This window comes from Panulirus ornatus, chromosome 16 (assembly GCF_036320965.1).
Source record: "Panulirus ornatus isolate Po-2019 chromosome 16, ASM3632096v1, whole genome shotgun sequence".
NCBI lineage: Eukaryota > Metazoa > Arthropoda > Malacostraca > Decapoda > Palinuridae > Panulirus > Panulirus ornatus.
Genome location: NC_092239.1, coordinates 11965820 through 11978319, shown reverse-complemented (window position 1 = coordinate 11978319; position 12500 = coordinate 11965820). Strand labels below are relative to the sequence as shown.

The 12500-nt window shown below is 42.4% G+C and overlaps 2 protein-coding genes across 4 annotated transcripts in view; one reads left to right on the top strand and one right to left on the bottom strand.

The window, feature by feature from the left end:
- Nucleotides 1-608, top strand: part of LOC139753976 (docking protein 2-like) — a 19206-nt gene extending 18598 nt beyond the window's left edge. Inside the window, exon 11 of the mRNA XM_071670936.1 lies at nt 1-608. This exon is cut by the window's left edge and continues 96 nt beyond it. The gene's annotated coding sequence lies outside the window, so the exon portion shown is untranslated.
- Nucleotides 1-12500, bottom strand: part of LOC139754137 (A disintegrin and metalloproteinase with thrombospondin motifs 5-like) — a 461304-nt gene that overhangs the window by 108658 nt on the left and 340146 nt on the right. The window lies entirely within an intron of this gene.

Genomic DNA, 12500 nt, shown 5'->3' with positions numbered 1-12500 from the left:
TCCCACCGATCAAGCCAGGGTTGTTGTGGCAAAGAAGTTCTTTTGTTTACTATGTAGAGCTATGAGAGAATTTCATTCAATATTTCAGACATTCCTTGATAGTTCTTGGAGTATTCTTGGAGTATCATAATATAATGTATCTAGATTTCTAGAATGTATGTAAGCCTGTTAGGCTGAATTAATAATACGTACACATACACACAAACACACATTACATACATACATATATCAGTATATTCTGATTATCATGTAATGTGTTACTGTTGGTAGTCCCACATCTGGAACCATCTTACTGACTGTTGTTACAGAGTTCTTCGTTGGTCTTCATCTCTGGCCATTGTTGGCAGGAGACAGACTGAGGCAGGTTATGTAGTGTTGATCCGGGTGACATCAATATGTGGATGACCATATATCAAATGGGGATGTTCTTTTAAGCTGACGAGACTGAAGGGATTACACACACACACACACACACACACACACACACACACACACATACGTAAAATACTATTGAGTATAACTTCGAAACAGCAGCAGAGACTAGGGACCAACATAGGATTCATATTAACCAGAGTGCAGAGAAATATTGGAATAAACAGAACATTACATTTCTTTCGTTTTCTTCGTATCTTTGACCTGCTCTTGATAACTAAGGCTTGACTGAAAATGTGAGTAACGGTTCCTAAGAACAACAGACCTCATATGGAATCTCGACACCTTATCCTTGTTTCATACTGTCGTAAAGTGTTAACATTTTCCAAACGGTAATAATTTGTGAATATCAGCTAATCAATTACCATGATGTACGATATGTCGCCTAACATCTTAACTGTCTGACCATTAAGAGTCAGTTGATATAATAGCTTAAAATTTTTTTTCTGGCTATGGCCACTTATCATATGATTATACAAGATCATAAAACAATAAACAAAGCAATATGTGATAACATATATTCGTCATGCAAGGTCCCCGCGACAAGAATCGATTCAGCTTCAATACATTATTTTAAATTAACTTCCCCTTAAAACTCTTTCTAGACATACTAAACCAGAGAAAATGAATCCCTTCGCGGGGTAACTCTAATACTTCTTGGGTTAAGTATATATGGTAAAATATACATCTTAATTCCACCAAGGAGAGCACAAAAAGTATGATTACGTATACTTTTTTTCTATGTGATAATAACAATACGCTCAAGGTAGAGAGTAACAAAAAAAAAAGAGTACAAAAATACAACTGAACTTGATACAAAATGATACATTGGACGCATCCGAACACTTTCGTTCCAAACGTCTTAGTAACGAGCTTGTCGCCTGAAGCTTTGGACAGAGTATCACAACAACGATACCAAACAGTTGCTGTGTCACGTTTTGTACGACCAATAAGAAGTGAGGCTACGGGGCCTGAAGGAAGGACATTTTGGTTACAGGTTATCCGTCATGAGGATGAAAAGGAACCATGGATGCCCCAATTCTGACTTCGGCTGCTCAAAGCATATCACCAAAGGTTAGTCACTAAAATATCTCAGTATAGTAAAAACCTGTCCCTCGCCCATAACCAGAATGTGCAATGTGTGGCTACCACTATTCCATCCGCTGCATGATCCCCCTCTGTAATTCTCCAGGAAGGTTTAACAATGGTGCACAAGATGTGTTCTGATTCTTTTGGTTGGTATCGACACACACTTTGGACCCGACCAGACTCAAAAATGGTTACGAATCTTCGATGATTGGTAATCTTTAATCGCTGCTTTTGTGAAATGCACCCCTGAATACCATAAATGGAAAGCGTGAGATGATAATAGACTGAAACATTCATTTAGGTAATATAACCAGAAGGCATTTGTTAAAACTCTTAAATCATATTTTTAAAGTGAATGAATTCAATTCATGTGACGTGGCGATAAGAACCCCAACGCATCTTTCTGAGTCATTCCTCCAGCATCTTGCTAGGATGCGCCAATAAATGTGTTTTTTTTTTTTCTATATCTTGAGCGATCTTCATCCTCTAAATGGTCGAAATGTGAGTCACACCGTTTTAAGGCATTAGCGGCCAGAAACTGAAACGCAAAAGAACGTAGGCATAGAATAACAACGGTCTGTTGCACTTTGGTCACAAAATGTTTCTCCTTAGCGCAGAAACGGGGCGCCATTGAGTAGGGCAAGACAACACGCCAATTGTACTTATTCAGTTGAAGTAATACTCGTGCGTGGATGAATGAAGCTTCATGCCTAAAAATTCTAGTACTCAAAGTAGTTAAGAATCGGTCTTCATCAATAGTCTTAGTATGTATCCCACTTTAGTATAATGATTCATGTAAAACTAAAGCTAAACGAAACAATTTTCTTTCCTATCAAATATTCAGAGGTTTTACATGATAAGTTAAAAAGTTATTCTGACTGATAAACACTTATCATACGATCATAAAACATAAATATGAGTCACGCAAGAAGGTCCTCGTGAAGCAACTCGATTTAATAATAGTCTGCTTCAATACATTTTAACTTAACTTCCCCTTACAACTCTCTCTAGATATACTACACCACAGAAAATGAATTCCTACGTGGTCTAACTCTGGTATTTCTTGAGTTGCGTTTAATTGGCAAATCATATATCTTAATTTCAGCCTGAACATCCCAAAAAGAATAACTGAATATACCTGTGCCCCAATGGGGTCATCATAATACGATCAAGGTAAAGAATAATAATAAAAGGGTTCTAAAATATAACAGAATCTGAAGAAAGATATTTTCAGTAAGAGAAAAATCCATTACTCTATAACGATATACATGTACGAACTCTTATCTAAGTCTCCTTCTCTAGGTACAACACGTGACAAATCACCAGCTCCTGTTCCATATCTGTGATGATTATGGACAACTGAATGATAAGTTTCACATACTTTGGTACAGTGCGATTTATGATGTCATACATATGTCCATATGTCAACTTGTTCCACTCCATATTCTACTGCGACAATACCAACGGCTTGTTTCACTCTATATTCCACTGTGAGAATACCAGCAATACTATATTGATCACAGGTAATATAGGTTTTTGGGAGGAGAGTGAAGCATACACTAAGTCCTATTTTGTTATCTTCCATCGTGTGCGTCCTACCCTTCAATTTCTTCAGAGAATCCTTCGTACCACGATGAAAAAAGCATTGTCGAAATGACACTGTATCAAAGCCTATAACAAGAAAGAAGTGTTTGAGTTGTTAGATCGAATTCGCAGGTGTTTCTGTACAGAAATCTGACTGCAAACGTTTACGAAGTAAATCAGAAGCCACACTCTCACCCCATAATGACTGGTCTAACTAACGTTTTGCCTAAATAAATCATTGGATTCAGTTTCGACTCCATCACACCATACCTTGATTGAACGTGATTCAATCCTTGCTCTGGAGCAAAGAAAATGGATTCCCATTTACCTAAATGTAATAACACCTTATTCTCTGCTAACTGTCGTATTTGAGGCCTCATCTACTACTGATTCGTCATTTTCATACGCCAGAAATGACGAGTCGTGGCCGTACCAGCAAAGGTTCGCATTTCACACCTGCCGTCATGTTGTTATCATATACCCGAAACAGAAGAGGCCCGAGACTGGAACCTTGTGGAACGCTACACGTTAAAATATGTGACACCGGACGGACCAGTGTGCCATCAACACCCACGACCTATGTTCCAGAATCTTCATTAAGCCTCGTTTATTTTAATTTACGCAGCATCATGATAAAGCGAACCGAACGGGGTTTGTCCGAATAACATCATCATATCACAGGTGCGGTGTCAGTGGGAGTACAGCCTCATCGAGGAACTTCTCACACCACTCCATAGGAATCTACTACATTTTCCTCCGCTGCTGAAAGTATCGCCAGTCTTAGGCTGCAAGAGCCTTTAGATAGGTCCTGTGCTTAACGGCAGAGCTCCTTCATGGGATCTGGTCCGTGGGGTAATTGTCATTATTACTGAAATATCTATCTATCTATCTATCTATCTATCTATCTATATATATATATATATATATATATATATATATATATATATATATATATATATATATATATATATATCACTTAGCTGAGTGCATGAGACAGGACGAGACAGCGCGCTTACTCGACAACGAGAGTAATCTACAGACACATGACAAAAAGGCAGCCACAGTAAGGCTTCTCACACTCCCCCAGAACTCACCAGTTTTCAGAATGACACAATGGAACATCACAGGTCCCCCTCCTGGCTTTTCTACCGTGCTTTGTTTAAGTCCATCAGGGTAGATCAGGCTCTGGCTACTATTGTCTAGCACTTTTCAGCTCTTTTTCGTCGGGCACAAAGTCCTGGGAGAATGAACTATTGGCATTTCTGTGGACCAAACTGTATGAGAAATAAAACACGTTTGAGTGTTAAGCTCCTTCAGTGGCTGATGGTTGCCATATACGGAAGAGGAATCTTAATCTTACGTGTATAAGATCTGGGTGGGATCTTTAGCCCCTACACGTCAGTATGGATAACTCAAGGTTCTCGGCAAGTGTCAATGATCCGAGTACAGATATCTACAACGTACTCACAAAGACGAAGATGAATGATCAACAGTGACTAATCCATCCTAAAATACATTCATCGAGGACACCCTACTTCAGATGAACGACCAGGTTCTCCTTAAAGGTCGGGTGTCTGCAATGACAGCTTTGATGAAAGCACTTGAGAATGACTGCTTTAAAGAGCAGTAATCTAGAATAACTGCTTAGAGGTCAGCATTCAAGAATAACTGCTTGGAGGTCAGCATTCAAGAATAACTGCTTGGAGGTCAGCAATGTAGAATAACTGCTTAGAGGTCAGCAATCTAGAATAACTGCTTAGAGGTCAGTAATCTAGAATAACTGTTTAGAGGTCAGCAATCTAGAATAACTGCTTAGAGGTCAGTAATCTAGAATAACTGTTTAGAGGTCAGGAATCTAGAATAACTGTTTAGAGGTCAGCAATCTAGAATAACTGCTTAGAGGCCAGCAATCTAGAATAACTGCTTAGAGGCCAGCAATCTAGAATAACTGCTTAGAGGCCAGCAATCTAGAATAACTGCTTAGAGGTCAGCAATCTAGAATAACTGCTTAGAGGTCAGCAATCTTGAATAACTGCTTAGAGGTCAGCAATCTAGAATAATTGCTTAGAGGTCAGCAATCTCGAGTGAGGCAGTCGACAACAGCTTCCCTTGATGGCCATCACTCTCCTCATGACATCAGGTACGGCAGTCAGTTGACTTCATTACCGCAACCTTCCTGACCTCCGAGTTCTCCTCCCCCAGCCAAGGGCCCCGCCCACAAGGATCTTCACCAGAGGACTTCGTCCATCTACATAATCCTTCCGCCAGACTAATAAGAAGTGACAGGACTCCAAAGCTCTTCCAATATAAGACTAAAATTCACCTCCAGGATCAGAGCCGTCGTACTTCAGTGGGCTGCCTGCCTGCCTTCCTCCCTCCTGCCCCGCGCGGGAGCCCAGCAAGGAGAGGATGCGACAGGCGTTGGCGATGTCTGTAGGCGTCGTACATCTGCTTAAGTCCCCCAGCTCCGATCTCAACACAGGCTGGAGTATCATATACATATGTACGTATATATATATATATATATATATATATATATATATATATATATATATATATATATATAGTCATTTACCTGATTGCAAGACACAAAACACTTTACAGCGGATAAACCGAGAGCCACAGTGAGGCTTCTTTTGCTCCCCAGAACCCACCAGTTTTATCAACATCTCCCCAGAGCATAACAAGTCCCCTCCTGGCTCTTCCTTATTTTTTTTTTTCCTATCGAAGTCCATCGGTGTGGAACAAGCTCCAGCTACTGTTGCCCAACAATATTCAACTTTCCGCCGCGAACAAACTCTAGGGAAAGAAAACTGTCTGGCATTTTCTGTTGCCAGAACACGGGAACAGCTCTCTCTCTCTCTCTCTCTCTCTCTCTCTCTCTCTCTCTCTCTCTCTCTCTCTCTCTCCCTCCCTCTCACCGGTGATGGAGGCAATGAAGTCTCCAAGAGAAGACTTCCTTCTGCTCTAGTGCACAGACAGTCAAGTTGGGTACAGATGATCTTTCTCAACAGTCTTGCTACCATTACGCGATGTATATTGCCTCACTACCACGGGATCTGGGAGGGTCATAGATTAAGCATTACCCCACTAGCCGATGGAGCCAAGACACAACAGAAAACGAGGTTGGACCCTGGTGGACCATCTCCAGCATCCCCTGGACACAAGAGGTAACAAACACCTTCCCTGACACAATTGATCGCCAGTGTTACGATCCACAGAGAGAGGTAACACTCTTTATCTACATTTCTCACACGTCCTTGACGAAGGTGGCAGATACGCTCGCTATCTGGGAGAATGTAAATATGGTGTCGCATTCAATTCTATGTGCATTAGAGGAAACCTGCTCCCACCTTACACTAATATGTAGATATACTATCCCTGGGGATAGGGGAGTAAGAATACTTCCCACGTATTCCCTGCGTGTGGTAGAAGGCGACTAAAAGTGGATGGAGCGGGGGACTGGAAATCCTCCCTCCAGTTTTTACTTTTCCAAAAGACGGAACAGAGAACGGGGCCAAGTGAGGATTTTCCCTTTGAGGCTTAGTCCTCTGTTCTTGACGCTACCTCACTAACGCGGGAAATGACGAACATGTATAAAAAAGAAAGAAGTATCATGTATATATATATATATATATATATATATATATATATATATATATATATATATATATATATATATATATATAAAGAGAGAAATAAAACGTTTGCTTTAGTTCACAAACTTAGTCAACGTTCCTTACAAGCAACTTTAAGGAATTCCAACGTTTTTTTTTTCTTTTTTTTTTATCTTCGTTCCCAAGTTGGAGAGTGTTTGATGTTGGGCTTGAATGTTCCTGGTCTTCGTCCCCAGCCAGCGTCTCAAGGAGAACCGCCACTCTCGGCTCTTCCATCAGCCAGCTTTAATAGCAGCGCCATTCCTACTTTCTCCTTAAGGCCATTGCTGCCTCGAATAACAACTCGTGTAATTGTATAACTAGGTCAAGGTAAGTTCTACAGAGCACACACAGACACACACAGACACACACACACATATCATATATATATATATATATATATATATATATATATATATATATATATATATATATATATATATATATATATCATATAAGTAGTACACAAGTGGCGAATGTACAAAAGAAACAGGTAAAGCCAAAGGAAATGGAACATACGAAGTGTCGAGCACTTTCGTGTATTACATTGTCAAGATTGAGTATAGATATAGAAAACCAGAATATTATATACCAACCGCCACTAGGTGTTGGGTTAAGCCAAGAAACAGGTAATGGGATCAAGTACAGTTCCTCCCTGAACGACTTCACTCACTCAAGTTACAAAATCAGGTCAATGTTTGCTCTGGGAAACATAGCTGAACAATTTTCACCAATGAAATTATCAAATTGATATAAACCAACAATTCTGATTCATGCTAATGTGTCTACTGTGTCTGATAAGAGACGCTTCAACAAAATTTCAATCAGTTGTCGAGTTATTGAATGTGACAAAGTCATCAATGATCCAGTCAATTTGATGGTCAAAATCTCTGAGGTGAACAAATACTGCATGAGATTCTTGCCCATACCTAACACTCAGGTGAAATAGCATAACTCAAAACGCTGGACACTTCATAATATATAAATAGAAGTGATCATAGGGTGGGGGAGGGGGCGAAAATTCTGGGGGCCTTGAAGAATGTGTGGAAGTCGAGAACATTATCTCGGAAAGCAAAAATGGGTATGTTTGAAGGAATAGTGGTTCCAACAATGTTGTATGGTTGCGAGGCGTGGGCTATGGATAGAGTTGTGCGCAGGAGGATGGATGTGCTGGAAATGAGGTTTGAGGACAATGTGTGGTGTGAGGTGGTTTGATCGAGTGAGTAACGTAAGGGTAAGAGAGATGTGTGGAAATAAAAAGAGCGTGGTTGAGAGAGCAGAAGAGGGTGTTTTGAAGTGGTTTGGGCACATGGAGAGAATGAGTGAGGAAAGATTGACCAAGAGGATATATGTGTCGGAGGTGGAGGGAACGAGGAGAAGAGGGAGACCAAATTGGAGGTGGAAAGATGGAGTGAAAAAGATTTTGTGTGATCGGGGCCTGAACATGCAGGAGGGTGAAAGGAGGGCAAGGAATAGAGTGAATTGGAGCGATGTGGTATACCGGGGTTGACGTGCTGTCAGTGGATTGAATCAAGGCATGTGAAGCGTCTGGGGTAAACCATGGAAAGCTGTGTAGGTATGTATATTTGCGTGTGTGGACGTATGTATATACATGTGTATGGGGGGGGTTGGGCCATTTCTTTCGTCTGTTTCCTTGCGCTACCTCGCAAACGCGGGAGACAGCGACAAAGTATAATAAATAAATATAAAATATATATATATATATATATATATATATATATATATATATATATATATATATATATATATATATATATATATATCCGGGTTACGTTTGCCTGATGTTATACCACGAGAGAAAAGTCACTTCTGACGAGGCTGTATCGTCGTCAATTGACGAAACAGAGTACAAAGTTGTCAACGAGCTTTTTGCATGAGAGCAGGGCAGCTTTGGAGCTATTGAAAACCCCTGGATGGATGAGGGAGCCCTACGTATAATTATAACCCCAGGATCCCTTTCACAAAAGAGGTTTGTAATCAAATGCCTCAACCATGCCGGTCAAAGAGTTCAGAGGCAGTACTGAATGGGGTGGTGATGAGTTAAACGTCATCATAGACAGGGGATTTAAGCTATACATGTTCAGGGTTTAACTTATATTTTACTACATTACAGATGAAAGGGTTTTGAAAATGAAGTTGTGTATATCGCGCAGGATTATCAGAGACAAATGGTTGTTACGGTGGATAGATAAAAGCAATCGTCATAACTGGTTAGGGTAATGTATAAATGAGTCAACTTATTGTTGGCAGACACTTCCATTATATAAAACATCTTCCCAAGGGTCGAGTCAGTGAAGGATAAAAGGACCAAATACTAGATACAAAAGATTTAGTCCCAAGGACAGAATAGATTTAGTTCTTTCATACGAAAAGTTCAGGGAAGGGAAGGTTTAGTATCAGAGAGGCTTAGCTACGGCTGCTGTAATGCAGAGGAGATCTCTGTATTATGGAAACCACCAGGACTCCCGAACCACAATACATTCTTTATTCATACAACCCAAGGATCCATCTCCCCCCCTCCCCCCCCGCCCTTTTTTCTTTTTTTTACGGGAATCCTGCATCTTCATGGCTGCGCCGCTACAATCACTCGCAGGGAAACGAGGGACCTACACCTCCCCCCCCCCGAGTGAAAAACTCCCTTGACGAAGAAGCGTGCACTCCTCCCTACCGTCCGCTGGCGATGATACAGCCTCGCAGGCGGAGCCCGGTAACACCTAAGAAAGAAATATCAACAGATATCCTTCCGCAACGATTAACTGGGGTAACTACGTCAGAGTAGTTTAATAGTTAGGCGCCGTCCATCCACTGGCGTGGAGGAAGGGGTCAGTCCGATGAGAAACACTTTGGAACTGTCTCAAGTCTTTGTACTGACGAAGGACGACTTCTGCCGTGCAATGATAAGCACAATGGTAATGACCCTTGAGGACTCCGACACGCCCTATGGGGATGACAGCCTGGGCCTCTGACCTACCTCTTTCAGGGTATGGCTAAATTTCATGTCATCCTACCGAAGGATCGTGTTCTAGTGCTCAAGCGTCGTACTGTCGTGCTCAAGGGTCGTTCCGTCGTGTCCAAGGATGGTTCCGTCGTGTTCAAGGATCGTACAGTCGTGTTCAAGGATCGTACAGTCGTGTTCAAGGATCGTACAGTCGTGTTCAAGGATCGTACAGTCGTGTTCAAGGATCGTACATTCGTGTTCTAGGATCGTACAGTCGTGTTCAAGGATCGTACAGTCGTGTTCAAGGATCGTACAGTCGTGTTCAAGGATCGTACAGTCGTGTTCAAGGATCGTACAGTCGTGTTCAAGGATCGTACAGTCGTGTTCAAGGATCGTACAGTCGTGTTCAAGGATCGTACAGTCGTGTTCAAGGATCGTACAGTCGTGTTCAAGGATCGTACAGTCGTGTTCAAGGATCGTACAGTCGTGTTCAAGGATCGTACAGTCGTGTTCAAGGATCGTACAGTCGTGTTCAAGGATCGTACAGTCGTGTTCAAGGATCGTACAGTCGTGTTCAAGGATCGTACAGTCGTGTTCAAGGATCGTACAGTCGTGTTCAAGGATCGTACAGTCGTGTTCAAGGATCGTACAGTCGTGTTCAAGGATCGTACAGTCGTGTTCAAGGATCGTACAGTCGTGTTCAAGGATCGTACAGTCGTGTTCAAGGATCGTACAGTCGTGTTCAAGGATCGTACAGTCGTGTTCAAGGATCGTACAGTCGTGTTCAAGGATCGTACAGTCGTGTTCAAGGATCGTACAGTCGTGTTCAAGGATCGTACAGTCGTGTTCAAGGATCGTACAGTCGTGTTCAAGGATCGTACAGTCGTGTTCAAGGATCGTACAGTCGTGTTCAAGGATCGTACAGTCGTGTTCAAGGATCGTACAGTCGTGTTCAAGGATCGTACAGTCGTGTTCAAGGATCGTACAGTCGTGTTCAAGGATCGTACAGTCGTGTTCAAGGATCGTACAGTCGTGTTCAAGGATCGTACAGTCGTGTTCAAGGATCGTACAGTCGTGTTCAAGGATCGTACAGTCGTGTTCAAGGATCGTACAGTCGTGTTCAAGGATCGTACAGTCGTGTTCAAGGATCGTACAGTCGTGTTCAAGGATCGTACAGTCGTGTTCAAGGATCGTACAGTCGTGTTCAAGGATCGTACAGTCGTGTTCAAGGATCGTACAGTCGTGTTCAAGGATCGTACAGTCGTGTTCAAGGATCGTACAGTCGTGTTCAAGGATCGTACAGTCGTGTTCAAGGATCGTACAGTCGTGTTCAAGGATCGTACAGTCGTGTTCAAGGATCGTACAGTCGTGTTCAAGGATCGTACAGTCGTGTTCAAGGATCGTACAGTCGTGTTCAAGGATCGTACAGTCGTGTTCAAGGATCGTACAGTCGTGTTCAAGGATCGTACAGTCGTGTTCAAGGATCGTACAGTCGTGTTCAAGGATCGTACAGTCGTGTTCAAGGATCGTACAGTCGTGTTCAAGGATCGTACAGTCGTGTTCAAGGATCGTACAGTCGTGTTCAAGGATCGTACAGTCGTGTTCAAGGATCGTACAGTCGTGTTCAAGGATCGTACAGTCGTGTTCAAGGATCGTACAGTCGTGTTCAAGGATCGTACAGTCGTGTTCAAGGATCGTACAGTCGTGTTCAAGGATCGTACAGTCGTGTTCAAGGATCGTACAGTCGTGTTCAAGGATCGTACAGTCGTGTTCAAGGATCGTACAGTCGTGTTCAAGGATCGTACAGTCGTGTTCAAGGATCGTACAGTCGTGTTCAAGGATCGTACAGTCGTGTTCAAGGATCGTACAGTCGTGTTCAAGGATCGTACAGTCGTGTTCAAGGATCGTACAGTCGTGTTCAAGGATCGTACAGTCGTGTTCAAGGATCGTACAGTCGTGTTCAAGGATCGTACAGTCGTGTTCAAGGATCGTACAGTCGTGTTCAAGGATCGTACAGTCGTGTTCAAGGATCGTACAGTCGTGTTCAAGGATCGTACAGTCGTGTTCAAGGATCGTACAGTCGTGTTCAAGGATCGTACAGTCGTGTTCAAGGATCGTACAGTCGTGTTCAAGGATCGTACAGTCGTGTTCAAGGATCGTACAGTCGTGTTCAAGGATCGTACAGTCGTGTTCAAGGATCGTACAGTCGTGTTCAAGGATCGTACAGTCGTGTTCAAGGATCGTACAGTCGTGTTCAAGGATCGTACAGTCGTGTTCAAGGATCGTACAGTCGTGTTCAAGGATCGTACAGTCGTGTTCAAGGATCGTACAGTCGTGTTCAAGGATCGTACAGTCGTGTTCAAGGATCGTACAGTCGTGTTCAAGGATCGTACAGTCGTGTTCAAGGATCGTACAGTCGTGTTCAAGGATCGTACAGTCGTGTTCAAGGATCGTACAGTCGTGTTCAAGGATCGTACAGTCGTGTTCAAGGATCGTACAGTCGTGTTCAAGGATCGTACAGTCGTGTTCAAGGATCGTACAGTCGTGTTCAAGGATCGTACAGTCGTGTTCAAGGATCGTACAGTCGTGTTCAAGGATCGTACAGTCGTGTTCAAGGATCGTACAGTCGTGTTCAAGGATCGTACAGTCGTGTTCAAGGATCGTACAGTCGTGTTCAAGGATCGTACAGTCGTGTTCAAGGATCGTACAGTCGTGTTCAAGGATCGTACAGTCGTGTTCAAGGATCGTACAGTCGTGTTCAAGGATCGTACAGTCGTGTT